Source organism: Accipiter gentilis, chromosome 15, assembly GCF_929443795.1.
Source record: "Accipiter gentilis chromosome 15, bAccGen1.1, whole genome shotgun sequence".
Classification (NCBI taxonomy): Eukaryota; Metazoa; Chordata; class Aves; order Accipitriformes; family Accipitridae; genus Astur; species Astur gentilis.
This window is the reverse complement of record NC_064894.1, coordinates 3,786,076-3,804,536: the sequence shown is the minus strand read 5'-3', so window position 1 is coordinate 3,804,536 and position 18,461 is coordinate 3,786,076. Positions and strand designations below refer to the sequence as shown.

At 38.4% G+C, this 18,461-nt stretch overlaps 1 protein-coding gene across 6 annotated transcripts in view; it reads right to left on the bottom strand.

Moving 5' to 3' along the window:
* Positions 1-18,461, bottom strand: part of ADGRB3 (adhesion G protein-coupled receptor B3) — a 467,107-nt gene that overhangs the window by 364,014 nt on the left and 84,632 nt on the right. The gene's annotated exons all lie outside the window — the stretch shown is intronic.

The following is an 18,461-nucleotide window of genomic DNA, read 5'->3' as shown; positions in this document are numbered from 1 at the left end:
CTTCCATGCAATAGACTGACAAACCATGCATTTAAAGAAGCCAGTGCTGCTGAAAAAAAGCAGGCTTAGCACACCACAACTACCATCTCAGCAAAGAAAGGGGGTTTTGCTGACTTTATGCAGGATTTTTCCTCATACAAGCTGCTTAAGTGGGTCACTATATCTTATTAGTTTACTGGCCCAAGGGCAATTTAAAAATTTGACTGAATTTTATCTGTGTATATCGCGCTTTAATCTTATTCCCACATATTTATGTCGGTTGCAGAGGAAAGCTGAATAATTTCTTTGTGATTAGAAACTATTGGAATTCACAGAGAAATCAGTGTACCTCTGAGACCTCTGGCACTAAGCATAACTTTTACAAACAGGGTATGCAGTTTGTAGAAGAGCTCTCATTGCCACATTGGATCACATTTTTCTAGGGTTTCTTTCTCCTTCATTCTTCACAGTTGCTCCTGATAATTTAACTGCGGCTGTTTAGTCAGCAGTGTCATTACGGCAGCAAGATAACTCCTTCTCAAATCAATACGAGCCTTTCTGTACATTTTCATGAGAGCGGAATCGGACCACAGGAATGAATATGACTAACAGACCCTCTGGCCAGCCTACACACCATTATAAATATGTAACTTCACAAAGACAGACCTCTGTTTCCTGGAACTACAGCTGCCAGGGACAATTTACTTTTTCTTTCCTCCACAGCATGCGAAGGAATAAAAGCAGGATATATTCCTATCTCCAGATTGGTGATATTACCAACAAATGCTCTCATGCTCAAAGATAAGAACAGGGATCTCCATGAAGAGTGCAATTCTTGTCAGGAGAAGCAAAATCTTAACCCAAAGGATGTTAGTTTTAAAGGACACTAAAGAATTTCTGGATTAAAGGTAAAGTACACTCGTGTACACAAAAATTAAAACCGTCGCAAGTACCCGACCTAAAAAACGGTGACATATAATTATTTCTGTGCATATACATGAAAAATTAAGTAAGACATCACCACTGTAAGAGCAGACCAAATTTCTCCTGAAACTGTAAGGTACCTGAAAGTATACTGCACCTGCTTGGATTAGCACTGAGAGGACAGTTTTCTAATCCTAGGCAATATGCACACGTGGATTTTTGTGTTTGAAGACTAAGACAGCAACAGAAAGCTAGCAGACTCAGCTATTTACTGAATCAGAGAGTAATACTGCAGGAGGAAGAGAGAAGAGCGGGGCTAAAATTAAGCAACAGTATTGTCTGACAGTATATACGTCCGTGGAACTGGCATTAAATGGCATATAATCACAAGCAGGTGTTGAGGGCTTGCATTAAAAGTAACATAAATCAGTGCTGAAATCTCTAGCATCAGTCAGCAAAAGAAGTAAGTTTATACCAATCTTAGACAGAATTTCTGCCTGAAGGCCTAAGGTTCCCACCTCTTCTATTCACTCCGTAATAAACCTGGGGGTTTATTTAATAGCACTGATTCTCTTGGGATAGAATTCGCCAGACTCAATTTAGATCTCTTCAGTGGTTTGTAATCAAGAATATCTCCAGAAGATCCAAATCCAGCAATAATATGAAGTTCCACTGGCTGAAAGGTCCAGTCATTGCGAATGGAATTCCTAATCTCTCATTTACAGAAATGATGCACTTTCTTTAGTTTTGCTGACGCTCCTAAGAATTATAATATAAACTGGCTGTTTATGGAGGTACTCGATTCCAATCGATGTGTCCAAGAAATTATTTCAAAATAAATATTTCTAGAAGTCCTGCAAGAGGCCAGTTAGGTTGCATAATGGAAGCTTGATGTAGGTGCTATTCCATGGATGTGATCTATGTCTCTAATTTAGCCTTTCCTCCAGTTGTAGACAGAATTTCTATAATCAGAAGCCAAATTGTTTCTCATAGCATTGAGTAGTTCAAGATTCAAGAATCTAACGAGTACAACTTCCAAGTTTACAGGAAGTTAAGAGTGTGATTTCCAACCTTCTCTCTTGATTTGAGCAATTTGTGTGTTCACTTTTCCACATTTTTAAAATCTTGTATGAACCAAGAGTTATTGTCTTGCTCCTGAAGAGAAAACTACTATTACTTACTTATATTCTGGTACTTTTTGAAAGAATTTGAAAGGACTTCAATTTTCTGCTTCTAAAAATTGATCACATCTTTAAGTTTTAGTGATAGAAATCATCTGCATTTCAGGGAGGAAAAAAAGGACTTAATGAAAATGATAAAATCAATGATTCCCCATGCATTTGACAAGAATAAAACTGTTCAGAAATTCATGTTCCCTGAATCTTGGTTAGCAGTTTGCACCTTTGAAGTTTTTTATCTGGGGGCCTTTTGGTCTGGATCTGAGGGATTTTTTGACTTCTGGAGAATAAATATTCAGGATAACTGATGAATATGCTGTTCAAATATAGAAAACATTTGTGTATATATATGTGCACTACAATCTTCTGCTACAACAAATGTGCTACAACAAATCATTGTCCTTTTTTTGCTCTTGTACTGCAAAGTTCTTTTCTAATCAGGAGAACAAGCTGCACATTAAATATTGTCACATACGTTTATATATTTCTGTTTTGTTATATTTTAAAAGGAAAACTGGATAGAAATCAAGGATTGATGGCACGATGGATAAAGGGGAGGAAAGAATCCAAGGATGCTATCTTCAAACAGACATAATCAAGCATTTTAGAAGACTCTGAAGCTGCTTGTAAAGGCACTTAAAATGCGCCTTGTGGATGTTTCCCACATCAGACAGATGTCCTACCTACAACATTTTCATGCTAAAAGGAAGTAATTTTTTCTGCATGTCCACCTGGCTCCACTGCATTTGCTTTATCTCATCAAAAGAAAACCATTATCTTTGCTACGACTCTGAATGAAAAGATCTACAGTCTCTCTTGGTTTTCCTTCAGTGATATCTTACATATGGTGGAGAAAGGAAGAAGAAATGCAAAAATTCCCAGGCAACAGATAGGCAGACAAAACACTTTTAGGTAGCAGCTGTTGTTCTCCTCCTGGTGCTGCATGCCTGATGCTTTAAATTTCCCTTTTTGGTAGGGGTGCAGTTTGCCGTTTTGCCACTGGTTTCTTCCCAGTTACAATAAATAACTGAGGATCAGGAAAAAAAGCTGTCTCTTGCTGAACCTTTCTTATTATAAAAATGGACACTTGATAACTGTGGGTGTCGCTCTGAATTACATTTTTTTATTTTCAGTTTTATTTTGGTTAGGAGCTGTCTCTGTTATCACTCACACAGATATGTGCCTTACGACAAGGCTTGAGCTCTTTTTTGTTTTGTGCAATACATGAATGAGTAGATTTAAAAAAAAAAAATAAAATCAAGTATTCTACCTAGAGATGGTCACTTTCCATACTCCACTTAATCAGAATTTACAGCTTGTTATCTCAGCTCTGGCAGATGGCTGGTGAGAGAGACAGGCAACTGATGCACTCAACAATTCTATTTTCTAGCATTACACAACAAAGCTAGAGGAAGCATTCTTATTTTGCTTTGGTTTTGCTATTGCATACATAATCTATATATGTCCTTAAAACATATTTTATTTTAAGCCTGAGTACTCCTTCAAGCAACATGTAGAGTTTCACTGTAGTATGGTGAACTAATTGTTAAGTTGAGAAAAATCTACAGGTGGGTAAATAACTGTACCAACTTAGTCTTAGAATCACAATGGCAATTTAAAAAGAGAGATGAAGCAAGAAAAATAAATGTCAGATACAATCTAATTGCCTAGGCAACATAGGATTCTGATCATGTTGTCCAATCCTCGTCTTACTCAACATAAAGTGATACAATCATAAGAAATCCTTGTAGGAGGGTTTACAGCTACATGTGGTAATTTTTCCACATGTTAAATCTGTTCTTTAGAAAAGTCTGAATTACAGCTTTAGAAACATGTAAGCAGTTGTGGAAACAAGTCAAAACAGTGCAATGCTATTGTCAAAATTAATGACACTGAGTCACCAAATTATAGAACTGAATATGTTTTACATGTTTTTATTATGCTTCATGGTGTTTCTAGCTATATCAATATGATGACAAACGAAATACAAACACAGGGTATAACAAATAAGTAATACCTTTGCCAGGATATTGTATTTGAACTATTTAAACTCCAACATAGAGTACAAAAGACTATAGTAATATCAAGCATTTAAAACTTTCTCCTAAAAAAATGCACATATACTAGAAACGGAAGTTTTGTTTTGATCAAAATAATAAACTGAAATTTGAACATATCAGTATCGTTTATATCACATGGTGTTTTCCTAATTTACTCTTCAGTTTAACATTTTTGTGTTGCTAAGAAGAAACTGCTTTATCCCTGTGGAGTGATTTATTAATCACTTTATTCACAAATCATAAGATGTAACAGAATCAGTGATCAACCACCTGTGGGAATATAGGCTGTGCATACTCAAGCACTTCAGCATTTTCACAAGAACTGGTTGTATGTGCACAAAAATAACTGAGAAAGGAGAAGAAAAAGCCTGAAGCTCTCTCCCACGTTAAGGACAAACGTGTGAGGTTGATAAAACTGAAGCTACATTTTTCAGCTTCCTTCTGGTCCTTGCCTAGACATAATGCTCCCCATTTGGATGGTGATCCAAATCCTCCATCTCCCCCTTTCTCCATCTCGCTCCATCTCTCCATTTTTTGCAACATCCTACATGTCTGAGGTTTATTGTTCAGCTGGCTGCAAACCAGAGGTCATGAGTATTTCTTAACAATAAAAGCACTTGCTGAGAAAGTGGATAACTGGCACTGGGAACAATTCAGCTTGCTTTTCTGCCTTTCCCTACAAACAATGCAAAAGTTACAGAAAAGACAGAGATCTACAGTTGGCGGAGTATACAGGCACTTTCTTTATTATCTCTTCATAGACATCTAATGCTTTGGCAGTCTTCCAAACATGCATATATAATACAGGGAACCACTTTTCCTGTAAAAAAGAAGTGTTTGCTGGCACAAATTTCAGACTTAGTTGGCTATCTTTTAAATAGGCAACTAAAGCTCAGCCCCTGCCCTACTGTCACGGATAAAGTAGTCTTTGTTACTCCGGCAGAGCTGAAAGGAAGAATTGAATCTCACTCTCTCCTCCCCTTGGCTTTACTTGGTTCAGAACTCCCTAATTCGACCTTTGTTTCATTCTTGATATATTCTTTTCTGAATTATGAACATTTTTACTTAAATGATATGAATTTGTCTAGTTTTCTGTCTGAAAAAAACATTTCAAAAATTAATGCTTCACTCAGATTTGACTGGATTGATGATTGATTACATTACTTTTTTTTTTCCTTAGGTAGTTTCTTGAGTAATAATCAAAAGTTATTGCTTATCAGAAGGCAGTTTAGATCATGAACTTCCATTGTGGTCTCAGGCCCTAGGAAACAAGTTTTCACAAATCACACACAAATCCTTTGCAAGTGGTACTTGTTAGCTTCTTTCAGCGGAGAGCCTGAATGGATATGGAAATGATCAGGCCGAGGCAATGCAGACCTGTGCAGAGTTCATCCATTTATAAATGTCAGACAGCTAGCGAGCCCAAAAATGAGCTTCCAGCCTGCCACATAGTTTCCCTGATACCAAGCAAAACAAAATACAATGCCTGTAGGAACATGAGTCACATGGATTATTAGTGATTTTTAATCAGGTTTTCTGTTGCTTTTTTGCACAAATTATTCTTAATTCTAATTACTCCCTAATCTAATATAAATAACACTGGTTACCCCTGGAGTCCTCCAAATGATATGATAATTGTCTCTGTCTATGCGAAAAGTACCACAGGCGAAGAGTGGTTCCAGGTACCAAAGGTGACAAAAGTGGAGGTCAACTGCATAAACGTACCCTCAGCTCTATAAACTGCACGTAACTTTAATCGATGCTTGCTGTTAAAGCAGAACTGGCATCAAAACCAGCTTGCACTAATCACATTAGTTCCACTTACTATTACCTTGGCCATTGTGAAGAGCAGCCTATGGATGCCAGCCTGTTGCAAACAGTGGTCTCTACCCAGACTGCAAAATCAGTCCTTCCTAGTGTTGCCTGCTCTCCATTTTGGACTAAAATTAATACACAGTCTCATACAGGGCCAACAAAGGAAAGGCATTGACTTACCTGTTAGGCCATTGAAATATAATCACCCCAGATAATAAAGAAGCCTCAGCCGAGGAGAGCTGGTTTATTAGCGCGGAGGTTGCCTGGTAACAGGCGTTTGGCAGGTGCCTGTTATCATTTGATGAAAGCTGATCAGGGAGTCACGCTGAGGAAGACTGGATCATTATAAAAGAACAGCAATTTGCCCTTATGCCTCAAGTTGAGGGATCTAATACAGCAAGTGTCTACCGAGAGAAGAGGTAACTTTTTTTTTTCCTCAGTGCAGGGGGAGAAAATTCTCTTTTTACAGCATCTTGCAGGGAAACAACTGAGCTAGAGTACACTGGGGCTCTGTGCAGAGCCTCCAGGGCTTTCCTGGTGCCTCCTGGGCCGTTCTGGGCACTACATTGAGGTACTTCCCAGTTTTCTGCTGCTCTGTGGCCTCTTCTGCTTTTTTTCTCAAGCAAAAGCAACTGTGAGTTTAGAAGCCTTGCACCAGACCTAAAATGCTCACCTTAATGATAAAGCCTAACTCAAAAGGCTCTGATCTTTACTGAGACTCTAAGGGGAGAGGGGTTAAAAGTGTGGGAGATGCTAGGCTGTGCTTTATACACCTAAAATTGTAGGTTCCTGTAGCCAGAGATCCCACTGAGTATTTTTGAATAAAAGGCAATCTTGCTGACACTGGAAACTTCCATGTTATAAGCGACTAGATCCCCCAGCAGCTATTTAATAGGTAACGAGCAGGAGCTGCTCAGGCAGTTGCTCTCAGGAGGTCCCATGTTCTAGGCTGGGTGGGGGCTTTGTAAATAGGGAGCTCTTTTTTCACCTTCCAAAGGCCTCGGCAGTACGGTTTACATACAGTTACACTACAATTCAGGAGAGTTATAAATAGAGCAAAGGACAAGACCCAAATAGCGGACGCAGCTAAAGTGAAATTTAGGCGGAATGTTTCGGAAAATTATTTTTTTAAAAAAAGAGGGGACAAAAAAAAAAAAGGCATAACCTTCTCAGGAACCTGAAATCCTTCAGTATCTGACATTAGCTGGCACAATCTTTTATAAGAAGTTAAAACTATACTGCTGTCTGGAAGTACCGCTATCTAGAGAGTCTAGTTATTCCCTAAAACCGTTCACGATTGTGCACGTAGGTATTCCTGTATCTGCTGAAAGAGCTGACTTCCCCAACTACATCAAGATCATGGCTGTTCTACCCTCTATCTTGGTGGTATTTCAAGAGAAAAATAAAAGTGATGTAGTAACTAAGCCCTGGACAGGTTTTGACAAAAGCAAGCAGCTGCAGCCCTGACTGGGAAATCCCAGCTGTGAAAGACAGCAACGGGTCTCTTCGGCTGAATTTGGCCGACTTCGGCTGACTTTGGCCGTTCCCAACTCACACCAGCTCACCTTTCTATTCCTCCTTCCCTGCTCCTGGCCCTGCTGCCAGAGCTCCTCCCTCACACTGGCCCTGCTTTTCACTTAAGTCCATCGTAAGCTACTTCGACTCACTGAATTCAATGAAAACTGCCGTGCTTTTCTTGCTCCGTTAGTTTTCTTCCAGGAGAGTGAATGAAATTGGCTCTCGGAGGAGCTTGATGAGCTACAGAGCAGATCGAAAGTGCATGTCAGGAGTGGAGGAAAGACTGGGAGAAAAGGACAATTTCCCTTTTGTCAGAAGCGAGCTGTTTTGACCACCTTACCTCATATCAGGTAACTTGATTCTGAAAATTCTGGCTAAGAGGTCAACTCCTCAAGCCGAGTTTATGCAATTCCTACTCTAAAACCTTAGTCAGTACTCTGATTTCCATTCAAAAGGCAGATACCTAACTTCTAAGCACATCACTGCTTGCTTACCAACAAAATACCTTTACTGTGGCTTAAGATGAATACCAAAAAAATCCCAATACAAATTTCTAGAGATATTCACTCAAGGAATTCTGTAGTGTTGTTCGAATTTTGAGCAAATGAGTTTTAGTCACAGAGATGTCAAAGAAATCGCGTTAGACTTGGAACTTGAGTTGTTGCACTGAATGGTGATATATTTCATATAAGATAGAAAGCAACTTGATGACAGGGTTACCAAAAGCCCTTGATGCAGAGGCAATTAAATGAGACAGTCAAGGCTCTGCCAACACCCTTCGCAGTAAGAACCACTCACCCCCACACAATACTTTGTGCGAATGTCATGACAGAAAATTAATTTCAAACTTTGTATGCAGCCAATAACTCTTGTAGCAGCTGATTTTTTTTTTCTAGGATTGTGACTTTGGGTAAGGCTTCTATGGTAAAAAAAGGAAGAATTTAAGAGGTGTTTTTTCTCGGAATATATTTACCCCATCTTCTGCTTCTCACAAGGGTTTCAAAGACCCAGTGAGTTGTTCTATCTAATTTGAAGTCTGTATCTTACTTAAATTTGAGAAAAGTATTGATTTGTCTGCTTTCTGTAAGCCAAGATTAAATTTTATTTGGAATATTCTTCTCATATTATTCTCTCTCTAAAAATTCTTCATTTCAGTGACTGAATGAGAGTGTGTCTTGTGGGTACTTAGTAAAGTCTGGAGCAGAAATCCTCCTAAATTTCTATTTTATTAACATAATAACTTTACTTATTCTGGAGTTGGTTTTCAAAGTTAGTGAGGCATTTGAAAATGCAGATAGACCACCGTGGGACTTACAAATGCCCTTGAACAGTCTGAGTTTCTACTTCGGTCCTGTATCCAAAATGTCTGAGAAAAGTGCTTACCTGCATCCTTAAGCATCTGACTTTTACGTTTTTGTAAACTAGCCCTCTGTTTTAGACTTCAAGCATATCCTAAGTGTATTTTGCTTCATGTGTTTCTCAGGTAGCTAGGCACAGTGTATGTGCCACAGTACATTTTATGAGTCTACTTGCAAATGGCACAAACAATGGAAACAAAACAGCTCATGTTTACCGTAGTTCTTCAGGGGGGGTTGCGCTCTCTTTTTTGCTGAGTTTCGGTACTGTTTATAGTAAAAAATCTATGAAAACAATATAAGCAAATTATGGTTGTTATTTTCCACTTGGGAATTCCACAACAAAAATGGAATTTAAACAATCTGCTGAGGACATTTATATGAACGAAACATTCCTTTTAGGACAGAATAAAAGTGAAAACATTTAATTTTTTATGCCCAAAGCTACGAACTTAGGATCATCTGTTTCTATAAATCTTCTGATATTTAGTGGCTACGGATGATGAACTGTTCAGTATGATGAACTGTTCAACCATTTGTTGCTTCTTGAAGACAAGTATCTTAGGAAGTCTTTGGAAGAAGAATGTTTTCTGTAGCCAGGTCTGACTTCCCACACCGCACAGACACCCTTACCATATCCCATGAATACCAACCTAATAGCTTTTAAGAATGGTGGATCCTCTGAGGCCTCTTAAAGTGCTGTATCCTTCAGCCATTCTTCAAGACAAGCCTCTCTATGTGTAGCTGAGTAAAATGAGTATACTGGGTTTGGGTCATCTTGAGAGCTCCTCAATATGTTGGAAAAACTCTTAGCCACATTCTGAACTGCAGGAGAAACCTACAGGTTTAGGGAGGTTTTCAAGTACCTGCTTTGTTTGTAAAACTACGATTTGCTCCTTAGCTTTGTTTTCAATAACTGTTTCCAGAAGATGAGCACAAGGACTACTGTCAACAGAAGTCTGCGCGTATGTATTAGTGCATATCTGTTTGTATAAAATGCATCACTTTGTGTGAAACCGAAGCTGAAAGGGCTAAAGCAATAAGGAAAAAGAGAGAATAGACTACTGTACGCATAATTAGTGAGCTCCTATCTGGTATGCTGTATGCTGCTCTGAGGTCTGATCTGCAGAAGAATATTGAAAAATTGCACAGGGTTTAGAGAAACACCACAAGAATGACTTCAGATAAAGATTTTGAGGAACGCCATCTAAAAGATGACTTGCTCATGCTCTATAGGATAAAGTAGAGGTCTCTGTGGTCTTGGAAAGTGATGAAAGACAAATTTTGTCGAGAAATGAAGTGTATACCTGGAATAGGGATTGTAGTTTATCACTGTGTGATGAAGTGGGTTCTGTATCATGGGGGATTTTTAAATGAGCATGATGCGGGTTTTGTTTAGTTTGGTTTTTTTTCTCTAAAGCACACTCTAGTTAAACAGCTAATTATCAGATTCTATGCAGGAGCCAACAGATAAATACTACTGCCTTTCCTCTGCAAAAGTTATGCAAAATGAACCTGTGGATCCCTTCTGGTTTCCTATTAAACACTGGGAGCCATTCAGTTAAACATCAGACAACTCACAGGGTGTGGTGTACCTATTATTAGTAAGATAAAGATTATTATACATTGTTATCCTTGTAAAAAGTAAGAAACAAATTCTGTAACCATTTGCCAACATTCTTGCATCTTTTTTCAAAAGAAATCCATTTTGCTAATTCAAATTCACTGAATTAAATTTTTCTCTTCAGTGGCAAAAAAATCGTGTTTCTTTAGTATATGTAGAAACTTTACATGTTATAATGGTTATAAATATGCTAATTTTGAGCCATAATGATATGGATTTTGATCTCCCTACTTGTAAGTCTGAAGACGTCTCATTTTTCTACCTTTCACACAGCATATTGTCAATATACTAAAATACCTCATAGATAAAATTAAGCAATGTACATATAAAGTTAAAATGCTTCACAGTACAAAGAAAAAAATTTGGAAGAGAAGAAGTTCCCCTGAGAAACTCCCTACATCCCACCTCACATGCCTTCTATACTATCAAAAAAGCTACACAACTTTCCCAAAGATCTTTAGATTTACATGAATTTTTAGGGGAGGTCAGGCCTGTCTATAACCGAGGCTCTGGTCCACCTACAGAAGTTCAGAAAATTCCATGTACGCTTTCTGGTAAAAGAGCATACCTCCACAGGCAGCTGCCACTCAGGTTCTTAAAAAACCACAGTTTTGAATTTTCTCTCCTAAGACACAGGCTCATCTACTGGCCCGGCCACCACTCTTGGTATCAAAAAAAAAAACTGCCTTGGACTTTATCATGTAGGAGATGGAAATAAAAACAGATGTGTGAAAGATGTTCTTGTCTGAGTAGATAGAGGAGAGCTGAAATAATTCAGTCATTACAGCATCCTCCTTTGCCTGTTTAGCAATACTGCATCATAAAGCCGTGCACTGCAAAGCTGCTCCTGTTTTCTACTGAGAGAGGTAGCTGCATTTCAGTGATGCATGAAGTAATTCATCTATGTAGCTTATAAAGCACTTAGCGTTCCTTTGGGATAAAAAGCACTTACAAATGTAAGGTATTAGTATTTCTTATGTGTTTAAGTTGTCAAATCTTCTTACTTTCTTATCACTCAAATCAGCTTTAAAATTCACTTTTGCAGTGAAACCGGCAAACGCTAATTCACTTCAATTAAAAATCTATTGCCTGCACATCATTTTTAATGGAGGCAGGTGCTTGGGTAGAATACCCCCTTGAATCTTACTCACGCAATATGCCGTCGTGGGCCAGCTTTCCCTGGCATTTCTACCCATGTGCAGGAGCAAGCAGTTCTTTTGACTGACTCACGATCTAAAAATCCTTTTGCTGGGGTCAAAACAACATTTGAATTCATCTGCTTTTCTTCTTCGGGATTTGCTACCGGAATGATAATGAACATATGCAGGGTTCGTTATGCACATACTTGCTTTCCCCTGTTCCTCCTCACTCTCCTCCCACTCTGCAAGGTTTCACTAAGTATAGGATGCTGCAAATGCCGTTTTCTAATCTTTCACCCAAATGCCATTTCAGTAATTCTTACATTGCTGAAGAAAGCTTGTACAAGACTTTCTAGTTAAGTGCTTTAGTGTGATGGGACTGTGGCTGACATTTATGTCAGCACCTTCTGCGATTTAAAAGGGGGCAGAAGTGCTTCGGGGGGGGACATTAGCATATGTGCCCTCACTGCAGCTGGAGGGCTGAAGTTGGAACAGGGCTGGATACGGGTGGAGGTTGGAGCACCACAATGAAAATAATTTTCTAGGCGTTATTGTACGATTTGGTGAAAAATTGTTCACTTTACATTATTCAGTAAAGTCAGGCTGAAAGAAGCTTACTACTAAACAAAACAAAATTCAAAACAAATTACAATAATTAATTCTTTAATTTAGAAATTTGTGAGATTCAAAGGACTACGCTTCAGGAAACAAGTATTACAGCCTAATGGCTTTTTTGACTGCTAAAACTGCAAGTCACCGTGACTTAGAAAGCAGCTGTAATAGCATGATCTGAAGATACATTTCTCAGATCTAGCCAATAATTTGCATGTTAAGCATCCTAAGAACATGAAACCATTTGGTCAATAATCCATATTCTTTAAGATTTATTTCTCTTTTAATTAATACTGAAGCTTCAGTTGTAGAAAAAGAACACCTAATGATGTACTCTGAGTCTTCTTAATGGAGGACCATCCTGTGCATTACCCCAGCATAAAAAAGTGAGTTAACGACAGAGATTTAGCTTTAATTCTGAATTTCCTGGCTTTTTCAGGCTCAAACAAGACCCTTAATGTTACTTTAATGTAGTTTTTGGTGGTATAATTCTTCTTAATTCTGTCCATTGCAGTCCTTTGATACTTTATGAATTACTTATCTCACATTAATAAGGCTTAACATGGAGTATTAACCTCCTATACATTCCTAATTAGTTTTTAATGAATTTTAGTTTCCTTGTTAGAAAAAGAGCTAGCTAGCTAACTACCACAAATTTAATCTCCATTACTGGAGCATAAGACAACCACCCCTGGGGATGCATGTCCTTGAGATTTTCACGTTAAACAAGCAGCTTTATAGAAGAGTCAAGGAAACTTAATATGTGTGTCTCAGCTTACCCCTCAACTTTGATGGTGTAATGAGTCCTGAACTATTTATAACTAGTGACACAATACACTAGATAAGGTTTAAAAGATTTCTATAATATGTTAAGATACTGAAGAAATTTAAAAGGCCAAATTGCTAGCCACCTGACAGCCTGATACACTGGAGCAGGAAGGGAAGAGAAGGTGAATTAGTGCATTTTTTATTACATGCTTTAGTTCAACTATAGCAATGGAAAATATAATTTCCTTTTTTTGACATGATAATCATACTTTTTCCCCTGAATAGGTTTTTTTATGTGGATGAATTTTAAGAAATGTATGTATGAGCTATAATTATTTTTTGTGCATAGTACAAACAAACACGTTGAAAGTAACTATTTTGCAAGGGAGCTACTGGAGTACGGGTTACAAAAGTTTTTTTCTGTTTTGGCAGTGCTTTAAATAAATATGAATGTGAATAAAATTTATGAACTAGTACATTGCAATAAGTAAACAAAAAGAGCAGCATCTCGTTATGAACTGCTGCAGTAGCTCAGTAATGAATGACGGAAAGGTTTTCACTGGCAGCACACAGGGTGCTGCTGAAGCAGTGCGCGGTGCCGGCATCGCGTCAGAGAAGCGCAAACCCTCTCAGCCCTTTGGCTCTGTTGGGAGGGTGCTACAAGGAGGATGTTCTTCGTACCGGTTCTTCCTTTTTAGTTCATTTCTTTGTTGATTTACCAAAGCCCTATAATTTTGCATCCAGCATATATTGCAGGAGCTGTTGGTCAGTCCTTTAGGCATCTCCTGGGGGATGGCGGGGGGAAGGTATGGCTCTCTGGGGTTGGTATAAAAGGGCTGTAGTGGAGGGCTCAGTTTCTCACACACTTGTCTTCTCTGACATTGTTCTACCAAGTACACAGGCGTTCTTGGCGTTGGAGGTATGATCTTGTAAAATGGGAAGACATCTAAAGACTTATGGTTGAGTGAACATCTATGTTAAAGTGGTAGGCTGCAATTGCACAGGTTGGACAGTTTTATAAGTGCAAGTAGACATTTCCTTATGATAATGCAAATTGTGTTTGGTTCATTCCTTTTTGTCAACAAACAGGAGCAAAAAAGAAATGACAGTGTCCCAGACAGTGAAAACGTATACATGTATGAATACGCGTGACTGAAGCATTTTAAATGCAGAAATCCAGTATAAAATACAACTCGAATTCATTTTAAAAATATTGTTCTGAATTCTGAAATACTTTCCATAGTGTTTTTACATATTTTCAATCAGAGAAAGATTGTAAATATGTCATGCTTATCATTCATGATGGAGAACAGTCACCATGCTAGGCAAAAACAGATAGCTGAGTGTTTTAACAGCTGAATTTCCCGACCACAAGCATAGATTCTTCTCTGCAGATCAAGACAAACATGAAACTCTGCATATGCCGTAGATCTTACTGGGACAAAGCCCTGGCACAGTAGTCTCTGCATCACCAGTGAATTTCACTTACTAATCTTTTACTTACAAATAACAGTAATAAATACGGGGTTATCATGTGTTCATTAATTACACTGCACGTTGCATGTTGCATGTTGAGACCTATCACTGGGTAGCAGCTGATGGGAAACAGAACAGCTGAAAATGAAAGGCTACCCAAATCCATGAAATGGTAGAGGCAACTTAATCACTGAGCCTGACACACAAAGTACAGACACCCTATACAGATGTGGTTTAGCGGGGTTCACGACCTTATTAACTTAATTCATCTAGGGGTTAGCAAGCAATAACTTGTACGGTGCAAACCATCAATCCTCTCCATCAGGGGCTGTCATCAGCCCATGAGCCGCCCACGACTGGCCTCAGGCAGCGCAAGGCTCTCTTGCTCTCACTTTGTGTGATGGTTCAGGAGAAAGGGAGTACCCTCTCCATGACACAAAAAGGCAGCAGCTATCGGAAAGAGCTCCTTTTCCCTCAAATCAGCGTCAGGTAATCAGGGTGTAACAAGCAAGCCCGCGCACTAGACAGCTGCTGTCGGATAGAATCGTCCATTCACTTAGCTGCCTTCATCAGCCCCTCAGTTTTCCAGATGGTTAAACCAGCCCTGTCTATCTACTTCCCTCTGTGAGAGAAATAAGACTTTTTCCTCATATAGTTCTGAAGACTAATGTAGCTGGGCTATCAGAAGGGCTTACGTGCTCCTGTTATGCAGGAGATCATTACTGCCTTCTCTCTCTCCCCCCTCATCTCCCACTGTCTGTCTCTTCTTCTTCACTTGAAGAAACTGCTGCCAGCATAAAAAACATTTTCACTCCAGTCATTAATACATCTTCCTGTATTTTCTTAAAATACTCAATTTCCTGCCTCCGAATACTCATGCATTCTATTAACGAGAGAAGATACAGACCTGCCTAGGATAAAGATGGAAGCCGATGAACTTTTTCAAACTCTCCTTTGCTAGGCCTTTCCTGTCATCTCAGTTCTCTGCTGGTAGGGACAGACAATATTTCCAATCACGGTAGCAATATCCCAGGCAAAATATGAACCTCTCCAAAGACCCTATTTATTTTCTGTGAGAGGGACATATAAACACCAGGGCTAGTTTCAATACATAAAAATACAATTGACTGAACAGCATACAGGGTTTTTTTGGCAGGAAGAACGGGAATTGCAAAAATGCTTTTCTGCAGCTACACAGGTAGATGGCCACCCCTTGTTCTTGTTGCTGAATACTTTCAGGGAATTCCTCCTGGAACTGAGCACTAGCTTGATCGGTGGATGAACATCTTGGGGTTTGGTCATTGTAAAAGGTGTCTATACATACTAACTTTGCATTTGCAACCACATTCTATTGAGACAAACCAAGTTGATCCACTGTTCAGTTCAATGTTATACCATTATGTTTACTCATGACCCTTAGATGTATATGCTTTATTACATTTCAAATAAGTATTAACAGAAATTTTGGTTCACTGTTAAGCATGCTGTTTCTGTAAAGCACACAGAAGCTTCTACAAAGGACTATGTTAACTTCTTGCAATGATTACATTACACTGAATTATGATATTTCTGTGGTACTACTTTCTTCCTTGACTGTCAGAGCTGAATCGGCCAAATAGACATTCTTTCAAACTAAATCATGTGTTCATTTTAAAAGACTAATCCAGCACTACAGTTATGCATGAATGTGGGTACAACAGCACCAATAAAAATGTAAAACTGAAAAATGCAATTTTTACAAAATGGCAGCAAAAGCCTCAAGTGCTTAAATTGTCATTGCAGCTTTTGGCAAATCTTTCAGCACATATTGATCTTTTTAGATTTTACAAGCTTTCAAAAATATGACAAAATCTTTAGCATTTAGACCATTCATACTGTCTTCTATTGAATACATTTATTTGGACCATTCAAACTGTCTTCTATTGAATACAATTATCACTGACAAACTTGAGAAAATTGCCTAATAAATGTTATATGAAAAGATAAGAAGCAAAAGAAACAAAAGTAGGACATTGCCACATGAATAGTCATTCATTTTGAATATAATAAGACAATTTCCTACACGACAGGAAGGCTGAGGGTATTGCTGCAGTCAGTAGGTGTGGACTGTCCATCAAAGCTTGTTTTCAAGGACAGAATAAATTAAAAGTTGTATTGGAGCTTATTGATCTAACTTTGATCTTAGCCTTGCTTTGAGTGGGGGATGTGTGTAATGGATGACCTTCACAGGTGCCTTTTAACCTAAATAATTCTATGAGCTTCTGAAAGACTGCAAAGAGGAAGATAAAAGGAATGAGGAAGGAAAGAAGGAAAAGCAGACTATGAAAGGTGGAGTTGGTTTGGAGTAACAAGCTTTTCCAACAGAATGAATAGCTAGTTGGCAGGTGATAAGCATGTTCAAGGGGAAAGACCAAAAAGAAAATATCTTGACAACATCAATGATCTTCAAGGTGTGTATACCAGTTCCTTCAGTGTCTACTTCTGTTAGTGGAGTTTCAGCTTCAACCTTGCTCGCCACCCTAAATTTCTTTCTCTCTTGAGTTCTCAGTGTCTTCAGGGAATTTTTCTCTCACTATGATTACTGTTGTCTGCAGATTCTTCTCTCAACAGTTTCAGAATGACATGAACTATTTAATGGCTTGAATGTTATTCAAATGTGTTCTTGACGCAACACTGGAGTCCTCATGAGATTATTTAGGTTAAGGTTGGTGATTCAATGCTAAAATCAGCAACACAGATTCCATTCTTCAGACTGTCTGAGGATGTGATTTCACCTTTTGCCAAGTGGGGTTTTTTTCCCCTCTCTAGTATGTCATAACTTGACTTTCTGCAGTTGGTATTTTTCCCATCTTGATCCACACAGTCCTGTGCTGAGTATAGCTGCGTATTTGTGATATGGCCAGATTTGCTTCCTTTTGTGAAACTGAATTACTCAAAGGTGGCATGCCCCTTTTTGCTTTGCTCTGTCACAATCGCATATGCATCATTTCTGAACCACAGGTAAGAAAGGTTGCTGATTTATAGGAAAGGTCATGGCATATCCAAGATCCACAAATACTGCTGTTGATCCCAAGTGAGGTAATAGCTAGGTGCATACTTCCATTCCAGAAATGATGCTTGATCTACTTCCCTGTTTGCGACTAGTCAGTCTTCACAGAACCAGCACAACACTAATATTTAAGAGACTGGAGCTAGATTTCACACTGTTGAACATTCCAGTGATCTGTTTCCAAAAGCGATGAACGGACTAGGATGGTTGGAAAGGCTTCTGTGCACAATCCCACTGTGTACACTGCTCAGTCTTTTGCCAATTTTGCCAGTAGGCTCCTAAACTTACACATCTGAAATGTTCAAGGAAGATCACAATTCACATTATTCATGTTTCATTTTCAAATGGTTTTGGATAACATGGACTGATATTGTAGACTCAGAACAAATCTGGATGCAGAAGTTTTGAACTATGGGGTGGTGTTTTCTTGGGTTTGTTTTGGTTTGGATTTGGTTATTTCCAACAGAAAAAATAAAGAAACACTGCAGTGCAAAAGCAAAATATGTGCCTTGAAGAAAATAGCATGTTTATATGTTACTAAAGCTGAATAGTTCAGGGATTCAAAGCTTATAAAGACAATTTGCTCTTAAAAATCTCCTTAAAATAAAAGAGTTTCAGCTCATTTTAGAATAAAAGTGTATGCCACCAACATTAAAAAGGAGAAAGAGAAGAAGGAGGAGAGGGACAGGTATGGAAACCACTGAAAACAAATCAATAGAAATGCATTTTAAAAAAAACAAAACAAAACAAACAAAAAAAACAAAAAAACCAAAAAACCTTGTCTGAAAGAATCAGGGAAAGGCCTTGCCTTATTATTTAGCATATCCAACTTCTTGGCAAAAGATTTATGCAATAATCTTCATTTTTAATACGGACATCTGAGAAGATCTGCAAAGACTTCCTAAGTAGACAGGCAGTTTTCCTCCTCACCACCACCACCAAATAAACAAATTAAAGTTTAAGT